Source organism: Mauremys mutica, chromosome 5, assembly GCF_020497125.1.
Source record: "Mauremys mutica isolate MM-2020 ecotype Southern chromosome 5, ASM2049712v1, whole genome shotgun sequence".
Classification (NCBI taxonomy): domain Eukaryota; kingdom Metazoa; phylum Chordata; order Testudines; family Geoemydidae; genus Mauremys; species Mauremys mutica.
This window is the reverse complement of record NC_059076.1, coordinates 20863103-20886372: the sequence shown is the minus strand read 5'-3', so window position 1 is coordinate 20886372 and position 23270 is coordinate 20863103. Positions and strand designations below refer to the sequence as shown.

The window sequence follows — 23270 nt, the reverse complement described above, 5'->3', positions numbered from 1 at the left end:
CCCTTCATGACCCCAATTGGTTCTAAATGCAGATGCTGTGACCGTAGATGACCCCAACTGCCTCCAAATTTTTAATTCATGACCTCGGAGGACCCTCCCCACCTTAATCAGAGGCTTCAGCTCCTTGTCCTCATATGACCTCACTGACACCTTCATGACCCCAATTGCTTCTAAATTCAGCTTCTGTGACCCTAGATGACCCCAATTGCCTCCAAATGTTTCCTTCATGAGTTTGTATGACCCCACCTAAATCAGTGGCTTATGCTTCTTGTCCTCATATGACCTCACTGACCCCTTCATGACCCCAGTTGGTTATAAATCCAGATGCTGAGACCCTAGATGACCCCAAATGCCTCCAAATTTTCCTTCATGACCTCAAATGACCCAACCTAAATCAGAGGCTTAAGCTCCATGTCCTCATATGACCTCTCTGACCCCTTCATGACTCCAATTGCTTATAAATAGAGACGCTGTGACCCTTGATGATCCCAACTGCCTCCAAATTTTCCTTTATGATCTCAAATGACCCAACCTTAATCAGCGGCTTAAGATCCTTGTCCTCATATGACCTCACTGACCCCTTCATGACCCCCAATTGCTTGTAAATTCAGCTGCTGTGACCCTAGATGACCCCCCAACTGCCTCCAAATTTTTCCTTCATTAGCTTGGATGACCCCTCACCTTAATCAGATGCTTAAGCTCCATGTCCTCATATGACCTCACTGACCCCTTCATTACCCCAATTGCTTGTGAATTCAGCTGCTGTGACCCTAGATGACCCCAACTGCATCCAAATTTTCCTTCATGACCTCAAATGTCCCCACCTTAATCAGAGGCTTAAGCTCCTTGTCCTCATATGACCTCACTGACCTCTTCATGACCCCAATTGCTTATAGATTCAGATGCTGTGCCCTAGATGACCCCAACTGCATCCAAATTTTCCTTCATGACCTCAAATGACCCCACCTTAATCAGAGGCTTAAGATCCTTGTCCTCATATGACCTCACTGACCCCTTCATGACCCCCAATTGCTTGTAAATTCAGCTGCTGTGACCCTAGATGACCCCCAACTGCCTCCAAATTTTTCCTTCTTTACCTTGGATGACCCCTCACCTTAATCAAATGCTTAAGCTCCATGTCCTCATACGACCTCAGTGACCCCTTCATGACCCCAATTGCTTGTAGATTCAGCTGCTGTGACCCTACATGACCCCCAACTGTCTCCAAATTTTCCTTCATGACCTCAAATGACCCCACCTTAATCAGAGGTTTATGCTCCTTGTCCTCATATGACCTCACTGACCCCTTCATGACCCCAATTGCTTGTAAATTCAGCTGCTGTGACCCTAGATGAGCCCCAACTGCCTCCAAATTTTCCTTCATGACCTCGTACGAACCCCACCTTAATCAGAGGCTTAAGCTCCTTGTCCTCATATGACCTCACTGACCCCTTCATGATCCCAATTGGTTGTAAATGCAGATGCTGTGACCCTAGATAACCCCAACTGCCTCCAAATTTTTCCTTCATTACCTTGGATGACCCATCACCTTAACCAGATGATTAAGCTCCTTGTCCTCATATGACCTCACTGACCCCTTCATGATCCCACTTGGTTGTAAATGCAGATGCTGTGACCCTAGATGACCCCAACTGCCTCCAAATTTTCCTTCATGACCTCAAATGACCCAAGCTTAATCAGAGGCTTAAGCTCCTTGTCCTCATATGACCTCACTGACCCCTTCATGACCCCAATTGGTTGTAAATTCAGTTGCTGTGACCCTAGATGAGCCCCAACTGCCTCCAAATTTTCCTTCATGACCTCGTACGAACCCCACCTTAATCAGAGGCTTAAGCTCCTTGTCCTCATATGACCTCACTGACCTCTTCATGACCCCAATTGCTTGTGAATTCAACTGCTGTGACCCTAGATGACCCCCAACTGTCTCCAAATTTTCCTTCATGACCTGAAATGACCCCACCTTAATCAGAGGCTTAAGCTCCTTGTCCTCATATGACCTCACTGACCCCTTCATGACCCCAATTGCTTGTGAATTCATCTGCTGTGACCCTAGATGACCCCCAACTGTCTCCAAATTTTCCTTCATGACCTCAAATGACCCAACCTTAATCAGAGGCTTAAGCTCCTTGTCCTCATATGACCTCACTGACCACTTCATGACCCCACTTGGTTGTAAATGCAGATGCTGTGACCCAAGATGACCCCAACTGCCTCCAAATTTGTCCTTCATGACCTCGTATGACCCCACCTTAATCAGAGGCTTAAGCTCCTTGTCCTCATATGACCTCTCTGACCCGGTCATGACCCCAATTGGTTGTAAATGCAGATGCTGTGACCCTAGATGACCCCAATTGCCTCCAAATTTTCCTTCATGACCTCAAATGACCCCACCTTAATCAGAGGCTTAAGCTCCTTGACCTCATATGATCTCACTGACCCCTTCATGACCCCAATTGCTTGTGAATTCAGCTGCTGTGACCCTAGATGACCCCCAACTGTCTCCAAATTTTCCTTCATGACCTCAAATGACCCCACCTTAATCAGAGGCTTAAGCTCCTTGTCCTCATATGACCTCACTGACCCCTTCATGACCCCAATTGCTTGTAAATTCAGCTGCTGTGACCCTAGATGACCCCAACTGCCTCCAAATTTGTCCTTCATGACCTCGTATGACCCCACCTTAATCAGCGGCTTAAGATCCTTGTCCTCATATGACCTCACTGACCCCTTCATGACCCCAATTGCTTGTAAATTCAGCTGCTGTGACCCTAGATGACCCCCAACTGCCTCCAAATTTTTCCTTCATTACCTTGGATGACCCCCCCACCTTAATCAGATGCTTAAGCTCCTTGTCCTCAAATGACCTCACTGACCTCTTCATGACCCCAATTGGTTGTGAATGCAGATGCTGTGACCCTAGATGACCCCAACTGCCTCCAAATTTTCCTTCATGACTTCAAATGACCCAAGCTTAATCAGAGGCTTAAGCTCCTTGTCCTCATATGACCTCACTGACCCCTTCATGACCCCAATTGGTTGTAAATGCAGATGCTGTGACCCGAGATGACCCCCAACTGCCTCCAAATTTTCCTTCATGACCTCGTACGAACCCACATTAATCAGCGGCTTAAGCTCCTTGTCCTCAAATGACCTCACTGACCTCTTCATGACCCCTATTGCTTCTAAATTCAGATGCTGTGACCCTAGATGACCCCCCAACTGCCTCCAAATTTTTCCTTCATGACCTCGGAGGACCCTGTCCACCTTAATCAGAGGCTTAAGCTCCTTTTCCTCATATGACCTCACTGACCCCTTCATGACCCCAATTGCTTGTGAATTCAGCTTCTGTGACCCTAGATGACCCCAATTGCCTCCAAATGTTTCCTTCATTACCTCAAATGACCCCACCTTAATCAGTGGCTTATGCTTCTTGTCCTCATATGACCTCACTGACCCCTTCATGACCCCACTTGGTTGTAAATGCAGATGCTGTGACCCTAGATGACCCCAACTGCCTCCAAATTTTCCTTCATGACCTCAAATGACCCAAGCTTAATCAGAGGCTTAAGCTCCTTGTCCTCATATGACCTCACTGACCCCTTCATGACCCCAATTGGTTGTAAATTCAGTTGCTGTGACCCTAGATGAGCCCCAACTGCCTCCAAATTTTCCTTCATGACCTCAGATGACCCAACCTTAATCAGAGGCTTAAGCTCCTTGTCCTCATATGACCTCACTGACACCTTCATGACCCCAATTGTTTCTAAATTCAGCTTCTGTGACCCTAGATGACCCCAATTGCCTCCAAATGTTTCCTTCATGACCTCAAATGACCCAAGCTTAATCAGAGGCTTAAGCTCCTTGTCCTCATATGACCTCACTGACCCCTTCATGACTCCAATTGCTTATAAATTCAGATGCTGTGACCCTAGATGACCCCAACTGCCTCCAAATTCTCCTTGATGACCTCAAATGTCCCAACCTTAATCAGAGGCTTAAGCTCATTGTGCTCATATGCCCTCTCTGACCCGTTCATGACCCCAATTGGTTGTAAATGCAGATGCTGTGACCCTAGATGACCCCAACTGCCTCCACATTTTCCTTCATGACCTCAAATGACCCAACCTTAATCAGAGGCTTAAGCTCATTGTGCTCATATGCCCTCTCTGACCCGTTCATGACCCCAATTGGTTGTAAATGCAGATGCTGTGACCCTAGATGACCCCAACTGCCTCCAAATTTTCCTTCATGACCTCAAATGACCCAACCTTAATCAGAGGCTTAAGCGTCTTGTCCTCATATGACTTCATGACCCCACGTGCTTGTAAATTCTGCTTCTGTGACCCTCGATGACCACAACTGCCTCCAAATTTTTCTTTGATGACCCCATGTGACCCTTCTTCATTAGAGCCTTATGCTACTTGTACTCATAGGACCTCACTGACTTCATACGTACCCTCAGGGAACCCTTCATGACCCACATGGCCTGTAAATGAAGGTTCTGTGACCCTAGATGACTCCAATTACCTCCACAGAAAGCAGGCACTCTACCACTCGTGCTAATCCAGTTACACTGGGACTTTTATCACCTTCTTCTATCATGCTTTACACCGAAAGTCATTGTGGTGTATGTTCCTTCTTCCCAGTGGATGGCTAATCTTTGTGGGCCGTTTAGCTCAGCTGAGCACAGGTTTGTGTTACAAACACTAACATCATGAGCTGAAGCCCCAGACTGGGAACTCGTTCTCAGGAGGTGGCCAGTGCTTTTTGGACTCTCTGCTATGGGCAATGAGGCCAACACTAGAAAAAGAAGGAGACCGACTACGTGGCAGGGACTGGGAGAGTGCGCTCTCTGGCTGCTCTCAACTGCTTTGTTCTTTTTGTGGGCCAGCTCGGTCTTCTGCTTACAGTGTGGTGCTGTAAAAGCCTTCTAAAAAGAAGGGATGCTGCTTTTCCTTCCCCTGCCTTCCGCCATCCTTCTGCAGGACAACAGGATCTATGGTTCTAATTACCAGGGAAACAAGTGCTTTGGTTTGGTGAGTGCAAATGAGCAAAACACATTTTTGGTGAGTAGTTTATTTATTGAAAAATGCTGTTTTGTTCAACCTGAAATTATTTGTGAATTCATGTCCCGTTTCCTCAACACTGTCCAGTGACCCAAAACACAGCAATGATATTGTTCGGAAACATCAAAGCAAAATATTTTGTTTCGACTTGAGTGAAATGTGTTTGGTTTTTTTGATTCACTGACACATTCATACCCATTACTTTGTTTTGCCTACCCAAACAAGCCTGTTTCTAGTTTGCCAGCAAATCGAACAAGCCGTCCTTCCCCCAGCTTTATTTGTAAGGGGCTTGTTTTGGAGTCACGTGTCCAATCAACAGGCAGCAAATCTCTGAGGGTGGGCTGCAGCCAATTTTCAGGGGCTGGAGGGGCTGTCAGGGGCAGATCTTGTGCTCCTTGTGGGCGTCTGGCCTTTCCCTTCCGGCTAAGGACTCCCTGTAGAAAACTCCCTCCATCCATTTGCCACTCACTTTCTGTCCCCCCTGCTCAGCTACTGGTTGCTCCTCCCTGTGGGTTACATGCTCTGCTCCCTGCTATGACTTCAGCAGGTCCCTTCTCTGCATCAGTCACTCAGCGACCACTCTCCCAGCCTATCCCAGCCCTCCTTGTCTCCTGAGCTGTCCAATCCTCGCGCATGCAATGACCTGCACTGGCTGTGCCCTTCTATGCACCACGCTACTTCTAAGCCGCCTATTCTTCCCCAGAGCCATCATCCATGGGAGAGGGTCTCTCTGACCATGTTTACTTGAGGTGGAGCTATCACTGCTTCTAGCTAACCTGCAAGGTAGTTTCCTCCTCACTGATGTCACCTCCTCAGGTGAATCCTTCCTTGCTACCAGTCCCAGCCCTGACTCCTGACTGGACAGTCCCAGGTTCCCCTCCCTTTTCTGTACCACCTCATTTATCCAGGTGTGTTCTCTGCTGCCACGTCTGGCTGGGGGGGTCCTTCCAGCAACCTCCCCAGGCTGGCTTTTGGCATCTGCGCTCAGTCCAGAGAGCATCCCTGTGCTTTAGAAACAACCAACAGATGCCTTAACTGTTCCTGAATCTAAATGGATAAAGAGTTGTGGCCAGGCCGAGCCAGATGACTCCATCCAACACGCTTTTCAGTCTCCATTTGTCTGTGTGTCGGGGGAGTCTCACAGCAGAGGGACGACAAATTCTGTAGGTGAGTCCTAATGTAAATTTGCCTTCAGAGCCTTCTCTAGCCCCAGCCTGGGAGGGTATGATCTGCTACCGGCTCGTTTCTCCACAGGGATGTCGGAACCCAGCTGGGGAAGCAAAGTAGAAGCCATGTCGTGTTACCTCCCACACACTTGAGGCAGGTATTTAGTTTTATTGTTTAGCTCCTTCCCCCAGCGTCCTGTGCTAAGTCCAGTCCTGGACCACGGGCTTCTTCTGGACATTCCAGTGCTGCCCTAAGCTCGGAGACCACTGCCCCTCCCCCCATACACCCTGGGACACTTCCAGTCCGTCCGAGTCGCCCCAGTCTGCCCTTTCCCTGGAAGGGGAACTCTCTGGGTTAGGCGGCTCCAGGCAGGCAAGGAGGAGCTGGGTGCCAGGCCCCAGGGCCCACCCTTGGGGGACATAGTGGGCAGTGTAAGAAGGAAGGTGAGCTGGGGGTTACTGGTGGGGCCTGGCATTCATGGAGATGGGCTTACTGTCCCCTCCGCCACTGGTTTCCTGAATGACCTTGCCCAGCGCCAACACTCTGCTCCCCATCTCTGCCAGGGGGTGGCAGTGGATCCCTGGCTCTGGCGCTAGAGCCCTCGCTTCCCCAGGTGAGGATAGTGCCACTCCTGCATGAGAGGGACCCACCCTCCACCTTGAAAGGTCCAGGCTCGTCCATCAGGAACCCCTCTGATCTCATCCCACTCGGCCGGCCCCACGCAGCAGACTGGCTCTCAGACTCAACAACAGGTTCTCTGGGGAGTTTGCTTGAGGTCTCCCTGCTGCTCAGGCTGGGGAAAATTTAGCCCTGGACAGAACCAGCACAAGGGCAAAGCCTGATTTTCAGGCCTGATGTAGTAAATACACTTTGTGGGGGGTGGGAACTTCAGGGTTACAATGGACAACTCAACGTTTATCAACTTTGGGGCCTCATCTGGGAGCAGAATACTCCTGATGTAGAAAATCCAGCACCTGGGAACTTAGCACCTAGGTGCAGGGCAGGGTGTTTTCAGACACATGGACCCAGAAGGACTCGGCCATTCCCATGCCAGAGCCAGTTGCACCAGCCTTCTGCAAGAACAAGGGATGCAGTGGATTCTCTGTCACTTCCCGGCTTTCCCTCAGGACTGGCTCTTTCCAAAATACAGACAGTAACCCAGCCACAAGCTATGGGTCACTGGGTGAAACTGTCCCCTGGATAATGCAAGAGGCCAGAGTAGATGGTCACAATGGGCACTTCAGGCCTTCACATTTCTGACACTAACTCTGTTCCCTCTGTCGGTTTGATTATTTCACTGAACACTCTGTCTGGGATCTCTGCCTCTGTCACTTGGTCCACCAGCTCTGCCCCTTGAGCTAAATGTTCCTGGGTTAAACAGAGGCACTGCAGTGGGTGTCCCAGTGGGATGAGAATATTTAAAACATCCCCAAAGCACAAATTACCACTAATTACTCTGATTTTACAGTTCACATCATCTACAATCCAGTTCACACAGTCATGGCTCCTCCGGCTGGGGACATCTATGACACCCCGGGCAGCCCTCAGATTACATCTCTCCCCAGCAGTGCCTGATGCCTTCCACAATTGCACACTTCTTGTTTACTGCCTTGCACAGGCTTAACACCATATTTCTTCTTCAATGTTACATCATACCGGCCTACAGAATAAGCATCCCTTCTCTCTCGGCATCCTGTTGAGCATCTGGTTTGGGATCTAAGCAATACCAGATCAGGCCCAATCCATTTACTCCTTCGGAACATTCGGTGTCCAGATTCTCCAAGTCCTCTGAAGAACCATTGCTGAGCTGCTAAAAAATTTAAAATAAGAAATACGTGTGTGACATTAAGAACAACCCAAGGGCAGAGGACAAGGGGCACAGAATTACAGCTGGCTTAGCCAGTTCAAGCATCCCCCAATTCTTTAATGCCAAGAAATGTATCTGATAAGTGTCATTGAAACACTCATGGCTCTGTGGACATTGGAATTTCGAAAACAATTGGCTTAATTCCACTAATGGACCATGCAGTTACATTGGTGTAAAACCACAGTAGTGCAAGTGAAATCAGGCCCAGATAGTTTCACAATGCCAGAGAAATGTGGTGAAAATAGATATTTTGAAGTTCCATATTTCAAAGTGCCAAATACGTAGCATGGAGTTAATGCACAAATCCACATTGCTTCCTCCTGCTTCTGAGCCACTTTGCCATTTTATCTTCCTGTCTTAATCTGTTCCTTTGTTCCATGGCTCCCTAACAATGGAAATGGCAGTAAGTTTCCTGTGCTGCTGCCCTTACAAGAACTCAGTTGGAGGCAATAAAAGGCAGATCCTCCCAGATCAAAGGCAGCAGGAAAACTCAGGGTATGGCTACACTGGCGATTTGCAGCGCTGGAAAGCCTCCACCAGCGCTGCAATTAGTAAGTGGCCACACCTGCAGGGCACTTCCAGCGCTGCAACTCACTGGCTGCAGCGCTGGCCGTACACCTCACTCAGCATGGGGAATAAGGATTCCAGCGCTGGTGCTGCAGCGCTGGTCATCAAGTGTGGCCACACACCAGCGCTGTGATTGGCCTCCAGGGTATAAGGTGTATCCCAGAATGCTTTTATAAATTACTCTCTTTGTTTTGTTATGCAGCCTCTCTTTGTTTTGTTGTGAATGAGCTCCCGATCGGAGCTCCGAACAGAGCTCCTGTTTGCTGTGATCATCTGTACCTGGCTGTAAACAATCAAATGAGAGGCAGGGAGGGAGTGAAACAGCGGGGAGTCGTGTTGGCTGCAGGCTGTTTGCAATTAAGAATTAAGACTAAGGGGTCGGAAACATGTTCTGATTTTTCAAGTCAGGAAGCTAAACACACAGTGTTGGCTCCAAAAATCCACTCTCTCTCTCCCCCCGCTCCCTGTCACACTAGACCCCACTCCACCCCCCTCTTTTGAAAAGCACGTGGGGCCACTTAAACGCTGGGATAGCTGCCCATAATGCATCACTCCCAACAGTGCTGCTAATGCTGCAAATGTGGCCACACACCAGCGCTGCTCCTACACAGCTGGATGACCAGTGCTGCAAACTACCAGCGCTGCAAACCGTAAGTGTAGCCATACCCCAAGAGAGAGTTTCCTCTGAGCTTTACCACTGAAGTCAGGGGAAGTATGTGTCAGGCTCAGGGCCGGCTCCAGACCCTAGCGCGGCAAGCACGCGCGTGGGGCGGCCCTTTCCTGGCGGGGCGGCAGGCTGGGCCGGCGGACCTGCCGCAGTCATGCCTGCGGGAGGTCCACCGGAGCCCCGGGAGCAGCGGACCTGCCGCAGGCATGACTGCGGAGGGGGCGCTCGTCCCGCGGCTCCAGTGGACCTCCCTCAGGCATGACTGCAGACGGTTCGCTGGTCCCGCGGCTCGGCTGGACCTCCCGCAGGCATGCCTGCGGCAGCTCCAGCAGAGCCGCCAGACCTGCGAACCGTCCGCAGCTGCGGGAGGTCCAGCCGAGCCGCGCGACCAGCGGACCCTCCGCAGTCATGCCCGCGGGAGGTCCGCTGCTCCCGCGGCTCCGGGGCGGCTCCCTCGCATGACTGCTTGGGGCGGCCAAAAAGGTAGAGCCGCCCCTGGTCAGGCTGTCTGGAGTGTCTCACGAATGTGGGTACCAACCTCCGGACAGACTATTACAGACCAGGGTGCAAACTCCAAACTGGTTGTGAGTTCTATACTTACATTTTACCACCCAAATATCAAGTGTGAACAACTCAAGCACTTAACATAGAGTCACAGACAGTCCCCTTGGGCCCTGCGGTCTATCTTGTCACTCAGGCAAGCCTGCCTTTGTGAGAGATGGTCCCTTACACCAAAAATCACAACAATATTCAGGTTACTCCCAGTCCCAAAGGATGTCACTTACCTCAGGTCAATTGCACCTTAGCTCGCTCAAAGACAGCGCCTATAGCCAATCCTACAGGTTTATTAACTAGGAAAAAGATATGAGTTATTTACAAGGTTAAAACAGGTAAACATAAATAAATAAGTTACAGCCTTAGGTTTCAAAAAGCAATAGAAGCTGCCGTAATGTGCAAGCTCTATATGTCTCTTAGGGCTAACCCAAAATAAGCAGGATGGGGAGCCCTTGATTATTGTGGCAGGGCGTGCTTGCCCCACACTGGTACTGCAATGGTTAACCCCACCCTTTGAGCCGGGTAAGCCATGCCCCCTCAGCCCTGCTGGGCTGGAGACCAGGTATAAAAGGGAGCAGCTCAGCTCATTCTGGTTTGACTGCCCAGGAGTGAGGATGCATGCTGTAGGCTCCAGCCTGGGAACGGCTGAGGCCCTAGGTGGTGGAAGCCAGAGATGTTGACACCCAGGTGAATACCCAAGCTCCTGCAGACATCCCAGGAGTGATGGAGCTGCACAGGCAGACGATCCCAAAGACCTTGGAGATGCCAGGACCACTACACCAGGGACAGGGTAGGAAGTAGCTCAGTGGAAATTATTCATTGTGCTGGGTGCTGTCAGGGCATTTTTGCCAGCTCCCCACTAACCTAGTGGTGAGTGCACTTGCCACTGCCAGGGCCCTGAGCTGTGACCTGGTGGAGCAGGGAGGGCCTGGGTCCCCCTACCTAGCTGCCATCTGCTCTCCCCCCCAGAGGCAATCTACTTCACTGGCCAGTGGGCCCTGCAGCCCTACTGGAGAGGGCTATTATATTGCCTTTTGCCCCTAGGCTATGCTATCCCGAGGCAAGGGATGATCACACAGACTTAGCTGTGGGGAAATAATAATCCGCACCCTGCTCCAAAAGGGGATGGGGTGTGCTTGCCCCATGACTGCTATGTTTGGCAATATGGCCCTCTCCAAATTCAAAGCTGCACAGTGACACATTTCCTTCTAGTCAGGGATTTTTATTCCCTTTCCCCACTGTTCAAACTGTGTTGGGACCAGGGTGCACTGTCTCCTCTTCATGAGTGTGGATGGCGCAATGTGTCTTTTGTCCACTGATGTTCCACAATGGTTCATCTGGTGTCTCTAGGCCTTCTTTGAGATGGCACCTCTTGTGGTAAACTTATATTTCACCCTTAGTAACGCTTCTCTCCTGACTATGGGGACTCATAACAAACACTCTCATTAGCTATGTGCGTCCATCGTCTAGGTGTAAGGGAAGAGCAGCCATCACTGTGTTGCTACTGCCCCTTCAGAATTTGTGGGGCTAAGGGAGGCTTGCACAGCTGCTATAGGGAGTTCCTGGACTTGTGGCCTTGTTTCCATAATTAACTCTGCTCAGGGCCAGCTCCAAGTTTTTTGCTGCCCCAAGCAAAAAAAATTTCCCGTGCTCCCCCAGCCCCGCCCCCAACTCCGCCCCTTCCCTGCCCCATTCCAACCCCTTCCCTAAATCCCCATCCCCGCCTCCTCCCCTGGGCTCGCCACATTTCCCCGCCTACCCCTCCCAGGCTTCCCAGGGAGGGAGGAGAAGTGGAGCAGCAGCAGCGCGCTCGGGAGAGGAGGTGGTGGTGACCTGGGGGGGGAGCAGTTCCTCTGCTCCACTGGGTTACTTCCTGTGGCCATCCCCGTGCCCCCCACTGCCGCAGTTCACTTCCGCTCCGCCTGCTCCCCTGAGCGCGCTGCTGCCACTCTCCTTCTCCCCCCTCCCTCCCAGGTTTGCCACAAAACAGCTGATTCGCACGGCAAGCCTGGGGGTGGGGGGAGAAGCAGAGTGGCGGTGCGCTCAGGGGAGCAGATGGCAGTGGAGCGGTGGTGAGCTGGAGGGGGAGCAGTTCCTCTGGCCCCCCCCAGGGTTCCTTCCTGCAGCCCTCCCCGCGCCCCCCACCAGCGCTGCTCACCTCCGCTCAGGGCCCGCTCCTGGCTTTTTGTGCCCCAAGCAAAAAAAAAGTAGCCAGAGTGCTGCCCTTTGGAAAGTGCCGCCCCAAGCACATGCTTGGAGCGCTGGTGCCTAGAGCCGGCCCTGACCCTGCTGCCTAAATTGGTGGGTGTCGTGCAATAAGATTTAGGTGCGTAATGTTCCATGTGGGGCCTTGATTCTAATCAAGGTTGCACAAGAATGTCTTGTTTCTCCCACGCTGATAAATAACTAGTTGTTGTGTTATGACAGATAATGATGTCTTTCTCCGTATTTAAGGAGGCCTGTCCTACACATGACAACCATTGCCCCATCTTAGCCCTTTGCCATTTTCTCTCAGCATGTATGAAAGTTAGATTTCTTCCCTCCCCCCACCCCCAACCCCCCCCCACCCCATTCACAAACTCACCTGTGGCTATCTGAATGACTGAGTGCTGTTTTAGGCCCGATCTAGCTCTCATTGGGCTAGATTGGCACCTTCTAATCTGGCCTGATTGCTCCAGGAGCAGGGTCACATTCCCAATCCTGCTTCCCCCTTGTCCCCAAGGGACGGTAAACTGTGTGAGCATTTTCCCCCTCACTCAGCTGTGCTGGCTAGTGCACTGGGGAGGGAGGGGTGCTCTTGGGGCTGGAGGAGGACCAGAATATCTCACACAAACTGGATGACCTTGAAAACTGGAGTAATAGAAATGAGATGAAATTTTAATAGTGCAAAGTGCAAGGTCATGCATTTAGGGACTAACAAGAATTTCTGCTATATGCTGGGGATTTCTCAGTTGGAAGTGACAGAGGAGGAGAAAGAGCTGAGGGTGTTGGTTGATCATAGGATGACTATGAGCTGCTCATGCAGTCCTAGGATGAATCAGGTGCAGTGGTTCCAGAAGAGAGTGAAGTGTTGTTGCTATTATGCAAGGCACTGGTGAGACATGATTTGGAATGCTGTGTGCAGTTCTAGTCATGCATGTTTAGAGGGTGAAGTCAAACTGGAAGAGGTGCAGAGAAGGGCTACGAGGATGATCTGAGGAATAGAAAACCTACCTTATGAGAAGAGACTCAAAGAGCTTGGCTTGTTTAACCTAACCAAAAGAAGGCTGAGGGTAAATTGATTTATTTCTATAAATACCAGGGAGGGAGAGGAGTTACGTAAATTAAGTGCCAATGTGGACACAAGAACAAATGGATATAAACTGGCCAGCAAGTTTAGGTTTGAAATTAGACAAAGGTTCAGAGGAGTGAAGTTCCTGAACAGCCTTCCAGGGGGAGCAGTAGGGGCAAAAAACCTAACTGGCTTCAAGACCCAATGTTTTTCTCAACTTTAAAATGTGGCGTGTTCTTGGTGTTCGGTTTTAAATAGTCCCCTGTGAGAACTGCAAGTCAATCACTGCAGTGGTGTGTTTAAGAGCCTGATGGAAAGTAACTAGCCTTTAAACAGAGTGAAAGTGACTTGAAAGTATCAGTTTCACCCCTGTTTTAAGTCCCTTTCTTATCTTTTATTATTTGTGTTAGGGGGAGCCCCAGGCAGATGCAGTATAAACTCATGGTCTTGCCCTAGTAGGATGTTTCCAAAAGGTAAATTATCTGTTCCAAGCTTGTTGAACTGCAAAATGTAAGTAGCCTAAATGATAGAAAGGAATCTACATTTTTCTACAATTTAAGTTGTTGAATACCAGACTTAGTAACCAAGTAAGAAGATACATTAACATTTATCCCTAACCAGTGTCCCTTAAGGGACTTGCTGCAAGATGTCAGAACATGTTAGCATTAGAGCTGAGTGGGTCTAATATTTAATTGTCTTTATATAGGAATTAGAAATTAGCTGACAGGAGCATTTAATCTAAGTTATCTGCAAAAAAAAAGCTAGTTTTCAGGTGCTTCAGTAGCCCCTGGAATCATGCTTAAAGTTGCCCTCTCCCAATCTGAAATGGTGCCCCTAGCGTAAACTAGTGTAAATGGTGGAGTCTCTGTAATTTGAAATCTTTAAACCATGATATGAGGACTTCAGTAACTCAGTCCTAGGTTAGGGGTCTATTACAGGAGCAGTTCTGTGGCCTGAAATGTGCAGGAGGCCAGACTAGATGATCATGATGGTCTCTTCTGGCCTTAAAGTCTGAGTCAAGGGTCTGTCTAGTCCACACCTAACGGCACAGGAGTGGGACTGTTGGCCACTGCTGTTAAGTCCTTGGGGCAGCCGGTGTAGGAAGCAATCACTTGAGGCCAGAGAGCAGGCAGCTAACCAAAACCTCCATTTTATTTACATATCTACAGAGAGCTCCTCAGCCGGTTGAAACCGGTTGAGCTAACCCATAATAATCTAACTCAGTTGCCATAGCAACAAAACCATGACAACCAAATACACAACAACTGCTTTATCCATTATGCAAGGAAGCATAGGGGCGTCTTGCATTGCTTTTCTCTCCCGAGTTGAGTGTGGTTCAGTGGCTCACAAGTTAGCCCTTTGTGCAGGTCTCAACTGCACCTTTCTTTTTTGACAGATAATGTTTTTTGTTTCAAAGTGGCTGCGAGGCTTGATATGAAATTAATAATTTAAGAATAGCTGAATATGAAAAAGCACTAGTAGTTTAGTGTGAAAAGATAGTTACATTTTGCAAGGCTCCTTTGATCTCTCTGTGGGCTGTTTGCCATTTCAACAATTGTAATAAAATTGTTGCATTAAAATGGTCAGCAAAGATTTATTTTAAAAAAAATTGCATGCAAACGAGTAACAATCAGCATAGCATAAAAGTTGCACTAACACGTCAAACAGCAGAGTACATCAGAAATCAAACTTCCGTGTTCATTAAAAGTCTGGGTGACCAATACAAATTAAAGCTAGCAAAAGGGAGCCCCAGGCAAATATTTTATAGTTATGAAGTAAGACAACTGCATTGAATAAAGGCAAGACAAGGACACCAACATCCTGAACGCCATTATAATTAGTGATAGGTCTGAGTCAACCCCCCTGACTGGAGCTTTATGGTGAATGTTAGAAAAAAACAGATCTGGCTAGGAAACTGAATTTTACAAATAGCCAAAACCATGACAGCAGAGCTGAGCATCCCCAGGCTGGGGTATTTATATTAAAAGTTTGAATTTTGTGGCCTGGGGCCTCTCTATCATAACTGCTGTTGCTATTATATAGCACTTTAAATACTGGACCAGATACTGCTGTAATCTACACACTAGTATTAATCAGACTAAACAGTATCTTGATGTTTTGTTCTATCTAGCAGGTCGGTCTGACTCCTCAGGACTGCACTCCATCTAGTGGTGATTGTACTGCCTGCATGTGAATGGACACAAGTGCCAGCAATGCCCCTCTGCCATGTACATTGGCCAAACCGGACAGTCTATGTAAAAGAATAAATGGACACAAATCAGACATCAAGAATTATAACATTCAAAAACCAGTTGGAGAACACTTCAATCTCCCTGGCCACTCAATTACAGACCTCAAAGTCGCAATATTACAACAAAAAAAACTTCAAAACCAGACTCCAATGAGAGTCTGCTGAATTGGAATTAATTTGCAGATTGGACACCATCAAACTAGGCTTTAATAAAGACTGGGAGTGGATGGGCCACTACACAAAGTAAAACTGTTTCCCCATGCTTATTTCCTCCCCCAAGTTCCTTGCATCTCCTTGTCAATTGCTGGAAATGGGCCATTTTCATTACCACTACAAATAGTTTCTCTCCTGCTGATAATAGCTCACCGTAACTGATCACTTTCATTATGGTGTGTATGGTAACACCCATTGTTTCATGTTCCCTGTGTGTATATATCTTCCTACTGTATTTTCCACTACATGCATCCAATGAAGTGGGCTGTAGCCCACAAAAGGTCGTGTTCTAATAAATGTTAGTCTTTAAGGTGCCATAAGGACTCCTGTTCTTTTTGCAGATACAGATTAACACAGCTGCTACTCTGAGAAGTGAAATAGAAAATCTGGCTCAATGCTTTATTGAAGATAACTGGAAAGGGACAGGGGTCATCAGCACTTGCAGGTGGAGTGAAACCCACACTTAACTCAGTCCCCTACAGCACAAGCAAATGCAATAGATGTTTTGAGCATGAAAGTTAACCACCAGAGCCCAATCACTTTGAGGCAGAAGGAAAGTTTAAATAAATGTAGATTTGAATGTAAAGAATCCCTCTCCTTCTGCCATGCAAGGTTATGCAAGCAGGCAGGCTTAAATCTCAGAATAGTAAACACACTTCCCCTGACAAAAGAGCCAGGGGAAACTTGGATTTTGTCTAACTTGTACATAATTGATCTGTTTCTTTCTAACTTCAACTAGTTTAGTTCAGGCAAGAGGGTCAAAGCAGTGGATGTTGTGTAGAAAGACCTGGAGTAATTCAGATTGTGGCAGCCAGCTGTTTTTGTACTGATTTCCTTCAGCTTATAAAATCCCCCTATCCAGTGCTACAGATCTATATGAGACCTCTAAAACCAATACAAGTCGACCTATATAAATGGGGGGGGGGAGGTCAATAATGTGACCTGAAGATCAGCGAACTCAGCCTCTGTTGGGAGCAGAGGGAGAGTAAATGCCAAGCCCAAGACCCTCCCCTGAGAATGCTTCCCTTCAGAGAAACACTTTAGGGAACCCTCCACTGGTGCGCCCCAGCTTATCTCAACTAAGCTAAAACACAAGGAGGGAGGAAGTCAGGAAACCCACACTACAAAGCTCCTGTAGTTCAAAATCAATACCTTGGATTGCATCTGGAGTTGAGCTGGAAACCTGGGCTGATACTGGAGCATGGGTGTGAGCTGCTCTGTGGGGAAATGCCAAGCAAATGGACAGATGTATTCTGCACCAGATGGAGTTTCTGAGCAGTCTCCAGGTGCAGCTCTTTATTTTTCACAAGCGGTTGTAACTGCAGAGAACGTTGCTCTGACCCAGGCTGGAGGCAAGCCAGGCATTCAGGTCTGAGGTGGGTTCCCCATCTGGAAGAAGAGGATATAATCACGGGTCCCTAAGCTCAGCTGAGAAAGCAATCTAAACACCCAGAAGCAGCTGAGGATCCTACAAAGTTGCAACCATAGGCTGAGAACAAAAAGCAGCCAAGAGACCACAGACCCCCTTTATCCTTTCTTCCAGCCCTACTGACATGCTACCTGTGGGTAGATATTACCCCAATTAGCTGAGGTGCTCTCAATCCTCCTTTGAGGTGGGGAAATATCCCCATTCTGCAGATAGGGAGCTGCGCTAGAGACTAAAAACCTGATTTTTCAGCAGTAGATTTATCCCCTAGAGATGCAGATAGCAGGTATTTGCATCTTTGGGTGCCCACATATCTTTGAAAATCTGACCCTAAGTGACTTACCCAGGGTCCTTGAGGAAGCCTGAGCCAGAGAAAGGAATAGAACCAAAATACTCAGGGAACTAGTACAGGGCTCAATAAACCAGCTCCTCCTCCTCCTCTCTGGCTTTAGCAGAATAGCACAGCCATGGGAGAGGCTTGGGGTTTTTTACTTTAACGTGAACCAATGATTATTGCAGTCTAGTCATTCTGCCTCCTTAAAATTCCCTTGGTGGCTTCAGTAGGGTTAGGGTTCTAGAATTTTCAGTTTGATTTTCTACTACTTGTCCTAGGGCTAACTGCAGCCTTGGAATAAGTAGGCATAACGCCATTAATCTATTCCATGTGTCTCTATTTGGATTCATGTTAACTGACTGTTGGACATTTTCCACATTTCACCCCAGAGGTGGCTGCATTTCCATGCTCAATTAAATTATCCCAGTGTATAGTCTTTTTAGCCCAGTGTTTAGGCTTTTGGGTGACAAAAGGTGCCATATAAAAGTAAGATATTAATTACTGGCCAGATTCTTAGCTGGTATAAATGGTGTAGCTGGAGCCATACAGATTTACACCCGCTGATGAGTTGGCCTTTAGTCTATTTTCTGAGCAGTGCAACAATTTTTTTTATCCTGTAGAAGTCAAATGTACTGTGACCAAAATTGCATAATTCTTCCCTGCAGATGGAATGCAGGGGGCAGTTTTGTGGGGAACAGAAATAAGACGGAAAAGCAGTAACAAAAGCTAGCACTGTGGTGAGCTAAAAAATATTTGATGCTAAATTAAATCCAGCAGTCCCCGGTCACAGTCATATTTCAAAAAGACACGGCACTTTCTGGGCCAATTCCCTTGGAAATCACTCTAACCTGCGGCTTGCTAGAAAAGGCTCGTTTATGAGAATTGGAGTCTCTGATCTGTCTTACAGAAAAGGAACCTCAAAGTGAAATACAAGGCTGAAAAGAGGGATGCATCTTTTCATAAAGCAGGGAAGAAGGTTTTTATATGAAGTTTCACAGATCAAAGTTGTTTCCCTACAGTCTTTGAAATACACTGTTGCCGCATGTGAGGCGAGAGCTCGATTTAAGTTTCATTGAGAGAGAGCTGCTGAAAACAGGCAGATAAAATGTTTCTCTCAAAGGGAGAATAGTTTTTCATTTATATTTTTTGATTCATGATTAATGAACAAATCCCATGCTGTGGCAATAGCAGCACCACAGTTAAGGTTGCAGCTGAGAGTTCTGTTTTAAAAGGCGTGTTCAACCTTTATTTTGTAGCCATCTTACTGAAATGGTGCAATCCCACCACAGAATATAAACTTTGGTTATATTTGACTTTGTCATGGTTTGAAAGTTCCTTGAGCTGGGAAAGTGAAGACCAGGAGTTCAAAATCTCACTTCTAAGAGCAGTTTATATTTCCATGCAACCTACTACCCTTTTGACTAACTGTACAGAACCCTAACCAAGAAGACAGGGGGGCTAAAACATCCCTTCAAATACACCTGGAGCCAAATGAAGATCAGGCTTGCTGAGATCCCAAACACCACCACCCATACTTTATGAGAACTACAATTTATCCCCCATGAGCCTCTTGTGGCTGGAAGGTTGGGGAGCCATTGGTTTACCTCTAGTTGGCCACGCAAGTGACTTTCTCTGAGACCAAAACCAAAGTTGTTCAGTGGATTGTAGCAGCTGGGGAAATTAGCCTTTCTTTTCTTCCTAGTGCCAACTCTTCACTCCCTCCTCGATCTTCTAGAAATCAGAGGACTGAGATAGGATTCCTGTTGCCTATATTGTGTGCAAAACAACTCCCCAGGTATCCAGTTTAGTTCTAAGAGCGTGAGAGCAAAGGTATTGGAGTGATCATTGGGTCATAACAAACAGCTTTACTTTTCACCAATGAGAAAGGTAGTTAGTGATTTGCTTCAAAGAATGTGAACTCTTTATTTGCACTTCCAATGTCACCTGACACAGGGCTACAGGAGGGATCATTTCAACAGCAATTCAGCCTGTCAGACAAGATTTGAGCTAGATTTGCATGGCATCATCCATCCTTTGATAGAGCTCACAAATCTGAGACCACTCAGATTGGGACCAATCCTCAGTTTGTGTAAATTGGTGTAGCCCTGTTTGAAGTCATGTGGTGAAAACCTGGGCCCATTGAAGTCTCCCATTGACCTCAGTGGACCTGTATTTTACCCATGGAGTTGTACTGATTTGCACCAGCTGAAGCTGACACCCATTATTGGCAAATCTCACTTCACAGTAGAGATGATCCACTTCATTGAGCCAGAAGCCATTACATATGCAGAGCTGTAGTCTAGGAATGTCAACAGATGAAATGAAGACTCCAATTAAATTATTGGCCTGCTAGCATTAGGCACAGCTGTGAAATCTATTTCTTTAGTCACTGGGGGAGAAAATTCAGTCCCATGTAGATTGGCTTACATAGTGCATTGCTAAACAAAAACACCAGTTGTTCAATAAATAGTCTGTCCCTACACATTGCACTGTGGTGCCAGAAGACCTCTAACAACACAACACATTAAGTTGTTTCAATACAAATGTCAAGGGCTTTCCTGACCCATGTAATCAATAATAAATATTAATAATAAAAAGGTCAAGCCCTTTCTTGCTCACCTAAACCCACACCTGTGATAAGTTACATTAATGATAATGCCAGTAAAGTGGCCCAATGCTCCAGCAGTTTCAATTGCAAATACTCAACACCTTGCCCAGGTCAAACTGTTCTGTAGTGGGGTAGGTGTCCTGGCTGGTTGTTAACTCTCACGGGATTAGGTTCAGATGTGCCTTAGGCCACAAATAAAGTGGCTTTGGAGGCCTTATTTCCATACTGTCACAGCTGCAGTCAGCAGGGCTCTTGAGCCAGATCTCTTTTATCAGAGACATGGGGCAGCTGGCAAGGAAGTCTCTGAAACTTGCTTTCCCACCTTGGTCTGAAATAGCCTAGACTTGGTAACTTTCCAGGCTGCAAAATGTCTGTTTGCTAGGGCTTTTGGAGGAGGCTGAGGGCATGTTTCCTATAATGCTGGAGGGGTGGCTGGCTGCATTGCTATTGAAATAGTCACTTTAATGCTGCTAGGAAGTTATTGATGGTTTGTTTTATAATGTTAGGGTACCGGGACCAAGAGCCTCAAAGGTACTGAGGCCCTAACTATTTTGGGGGACCAGGTACCTTTGAGGCTCTAGCCCTTATCCAAGCTGCTAAGTGTGTTTTTTATTTTAATTCTAAATACATTTTTTTAAAAAAATCTATTTTACTCCCCAATACACATTTTGCCCACATTATGAAATGTCGCTGACTACTCGGGACTACCAGTTGGAGTCTGTGCTCTGGAGGGGCCTGCAGGGAAATGCTGGCAGAAGGCTTGTTGCTGGTGGGCACCAGCAGAGCTTTGTGAGGAAAGCGGCAGGTACCAGCTACCCTATGGACGGTCTTTCTCTGGTGCTTGATTTCTCAAGAGTGGGAGTCACAGATAAAAGCACCAACAATAACAGGTGTACTTATGGACTATAAATGGATTTGGTAGCTGGCATGCTGGATAATGGAGAAAGGGATCAAGTCCATTCCTGGAATAACGCTTGACAACAGTAAGTTACTGCAGGGATGAATTTCTGTCTTACCTGGTCAATGTGGTACTTGTAATAGCTTGTATAAAAAGGACCCTGGCTTTGTACATATGAACTCCCAGCATTAGCTACCACACAGACCAATTTTCCCAGTGCTGGGCTGAGGGAGTCAGTCTGGGCTGGGTAGGGAAATCTGCCTGTGAGCTGGCGGGAGAGTATTGGGAGTTAGAATTTAACTGGGGTATGTGACACCGCCAGACATTCAGTGACAGTCCTGTATCACCCAGCTGCCTTTACTCGTTCGATCAGTAATGGGTTGTGGGGCAGTAAGACAACAGGTTGGATTCCCCCCTGGTGGGGGGTGTGGTGACCAGGTGAAAAATAAGCTGCATCAGTTGTGGCGGGCATGGGACATTGCTAAAACAAAAGAGGTGCACAAAAGTTATTCATTGTAATCCTCCGTTTTTCTACAGGTGCTTTTGCTGTCATGCATTGCCGTAGTTTCTGTGCACCTCCCACCTGAAAAAGGCGCAACAATGGCTCTCTCCCTGCTAGGCACAACCCTGCATTGAGGTGGAATGGAGCTGTCCCTTGCCAGCACAATGAAATTCTGAGTATGGTGAGGTAGTGGTGGAGATCCTCAGAGGTATCTAGGAGTCCTTGTACTGCAATTCTACCTGTCTTTGTGATCCACAGAAGGAGGGGAAGGCTCTTTATGCTCTCCCCACACTATGTACTTGTGTAAGGACCAGGCAGAATCCCTGAGAACCTCTGGATGTGGCCCAGTTATTAAAAACGCATCAATATTTTCATTTCAAATGTGAATTCATAGTATTCTACAAATGTAGGGCTGGAAGGGACACAGTATTCCAGCTGAGGCCTCATCAGTGATGAGCAGAGCAGGACAATTCCCTCCTGTGTCTTACATATACCATTCCTGTCAATAAACTCCAGAATATTAGTCTTTTTTGCAATGCATCACATTGACTGATACTCAATTTTGATCCACCATACCCCCTCAATTATTTTCACCAGTACTATTGTCTAGCCACTATTCCCCATTTTGTAGCTGTGCATTTAATTTTTTTATTACTACATGTAGTACTTTGCACTTTCTTGAATTTCATCTTGTTGAGTTCAGACCAGTTCTCCAATTTGTCAAGGTAACTTTGAATTTTAATCCAAAATGTTAGCAACTTCTCCTAGCTTGGTGTCATTCACAAATTTTATAAGCATACTCTTCATGCCATTATCCAAATCATTAATGAAAATATGAATTGTACCAGACCCAGAAAAGGTCCCTGCAGAGCCCTACGTGATACATCCTCCCAGACTGACAGCAAACTATTTATATCTTCTTTCAGAACAGTCTTTCAACCAGCTCCAAACCCACATTATAGTAATTTCATCTAGATCACATTTCGGTCATTTGCTGTCAAAAGCCTTACTAAAACCAACTTATTTCATGTTTACTGCTTCCTCTCACCCACTAGGCCAGTAACCCTGTCAAAAAAGAAATTAGGTCGGTTTGGCATGATTTGTTCTTGACCAATCCATTCTGGCTATTTCTTATAACCCTGTTACCCCTTAGGTGCTTACAAATTGATTGTTTAGTAATGTTCCAGTATCTTTCCAGGAATCAAAGTTAGGCTGATTGGCCTGTACTTCCCTAGGTCCTCTTTCCTCCTAACCCCCCTTCTGAAGAGCTTATTTGCCTTATTTTGACTTTTGTAGGATTCCTTTTTGATTTCCAGGTCACTAAATAGCTCCTGATGGAGCCAGAGTGGCCTATTCCGCCTAGCTTTCTTTCACATGGGGATAGTTTGATGAGCCATTAATATTGTTCTCACTGAGAAACTCATTGTCTCCTAAATTTCTTTATCCCTTAGATTTTCTTCCCATGGGATCTTACCTACCAGTTATTTGCTTATGTTAAAGTTTGACATGGGCAGAATCAAATCTAAAATGTCGGTCCCTTGCTTACTTCCTCCACCTTCTGAAACAAAGTTGGCCCCAATATCCAAGAACTTATTAGACGTTTTGTGATATTACTTTCCCACCAGACACTTGAATAGCGAGTCCCCTATTGCTACTGTAGTTAGATGAGGCCCTGAAACATAAGCCCTTCTATGAGAGGCCTGGTATGAGGCCTAAGGCCTGAACTAAAGTAATGGTTAAGACTTTGTAACATAAAGCAAAGTTAAGCTGTGAGCCAGAGGCAGGCCCTGCTCAGAGTCTGGCAAGGAAAGGGCTGATGTTGCAAAAACACCCATATCTAAAAGGTACTGGACACTA

General features: G+C 47.1%; 3 long non-coding RNA genes across 3 annotated transcripts; 1 reads left to right on the top strand and 2 right to left on the bottom strand.

The window, feature by feature from the left end:
- Positions 1–5520: 5520 nt before the first annotated feature.
- LOC123371899 lies at positions 5521–8058 on the bottom strand. Its single transcript, XR_006580001.1, has 3 exons — positions 7911–8058; positions 7229–7327; positions 5521–6357 (listed from the first exon to the last, which is right to left on the bottom strand). It is a non-coding gene; the product is annotated as an uncharacterized LOC123371899 (long non-coding RNA).
- Positions 8059–14463: 6405 nt separating this feature from the next.
- On the bottom strand, positions 14464–17627 carry LOC123371541. Its single transcript, XR_006579831.1, has 3 exons — positions 17415–17627; positions 16798–17034; positions 14464–15432 (listed from the first exon to the last, which is right to left on the bottom strand). It is a non-coding gene; the product is annotated as an uncharacterized LOC123371541 (long non-coding RNA).
- A 2481-nt stretch (positions 17628–20108) lies between these two features.
- LOC123371542 lies at positions 20109–21885 on the top strand. The gene is made up of 3 exons (XR_006579832.1): positions 20109–20144; positions 20725–20996; positions 21449–21885. It is a non-coding gene; the product is annotated as an uncharacterized LOC123371542 (long non-coding RNA).
- The last annotated feature ends 1385 nt before the right edge of the window (positions 21886–23270 follow it).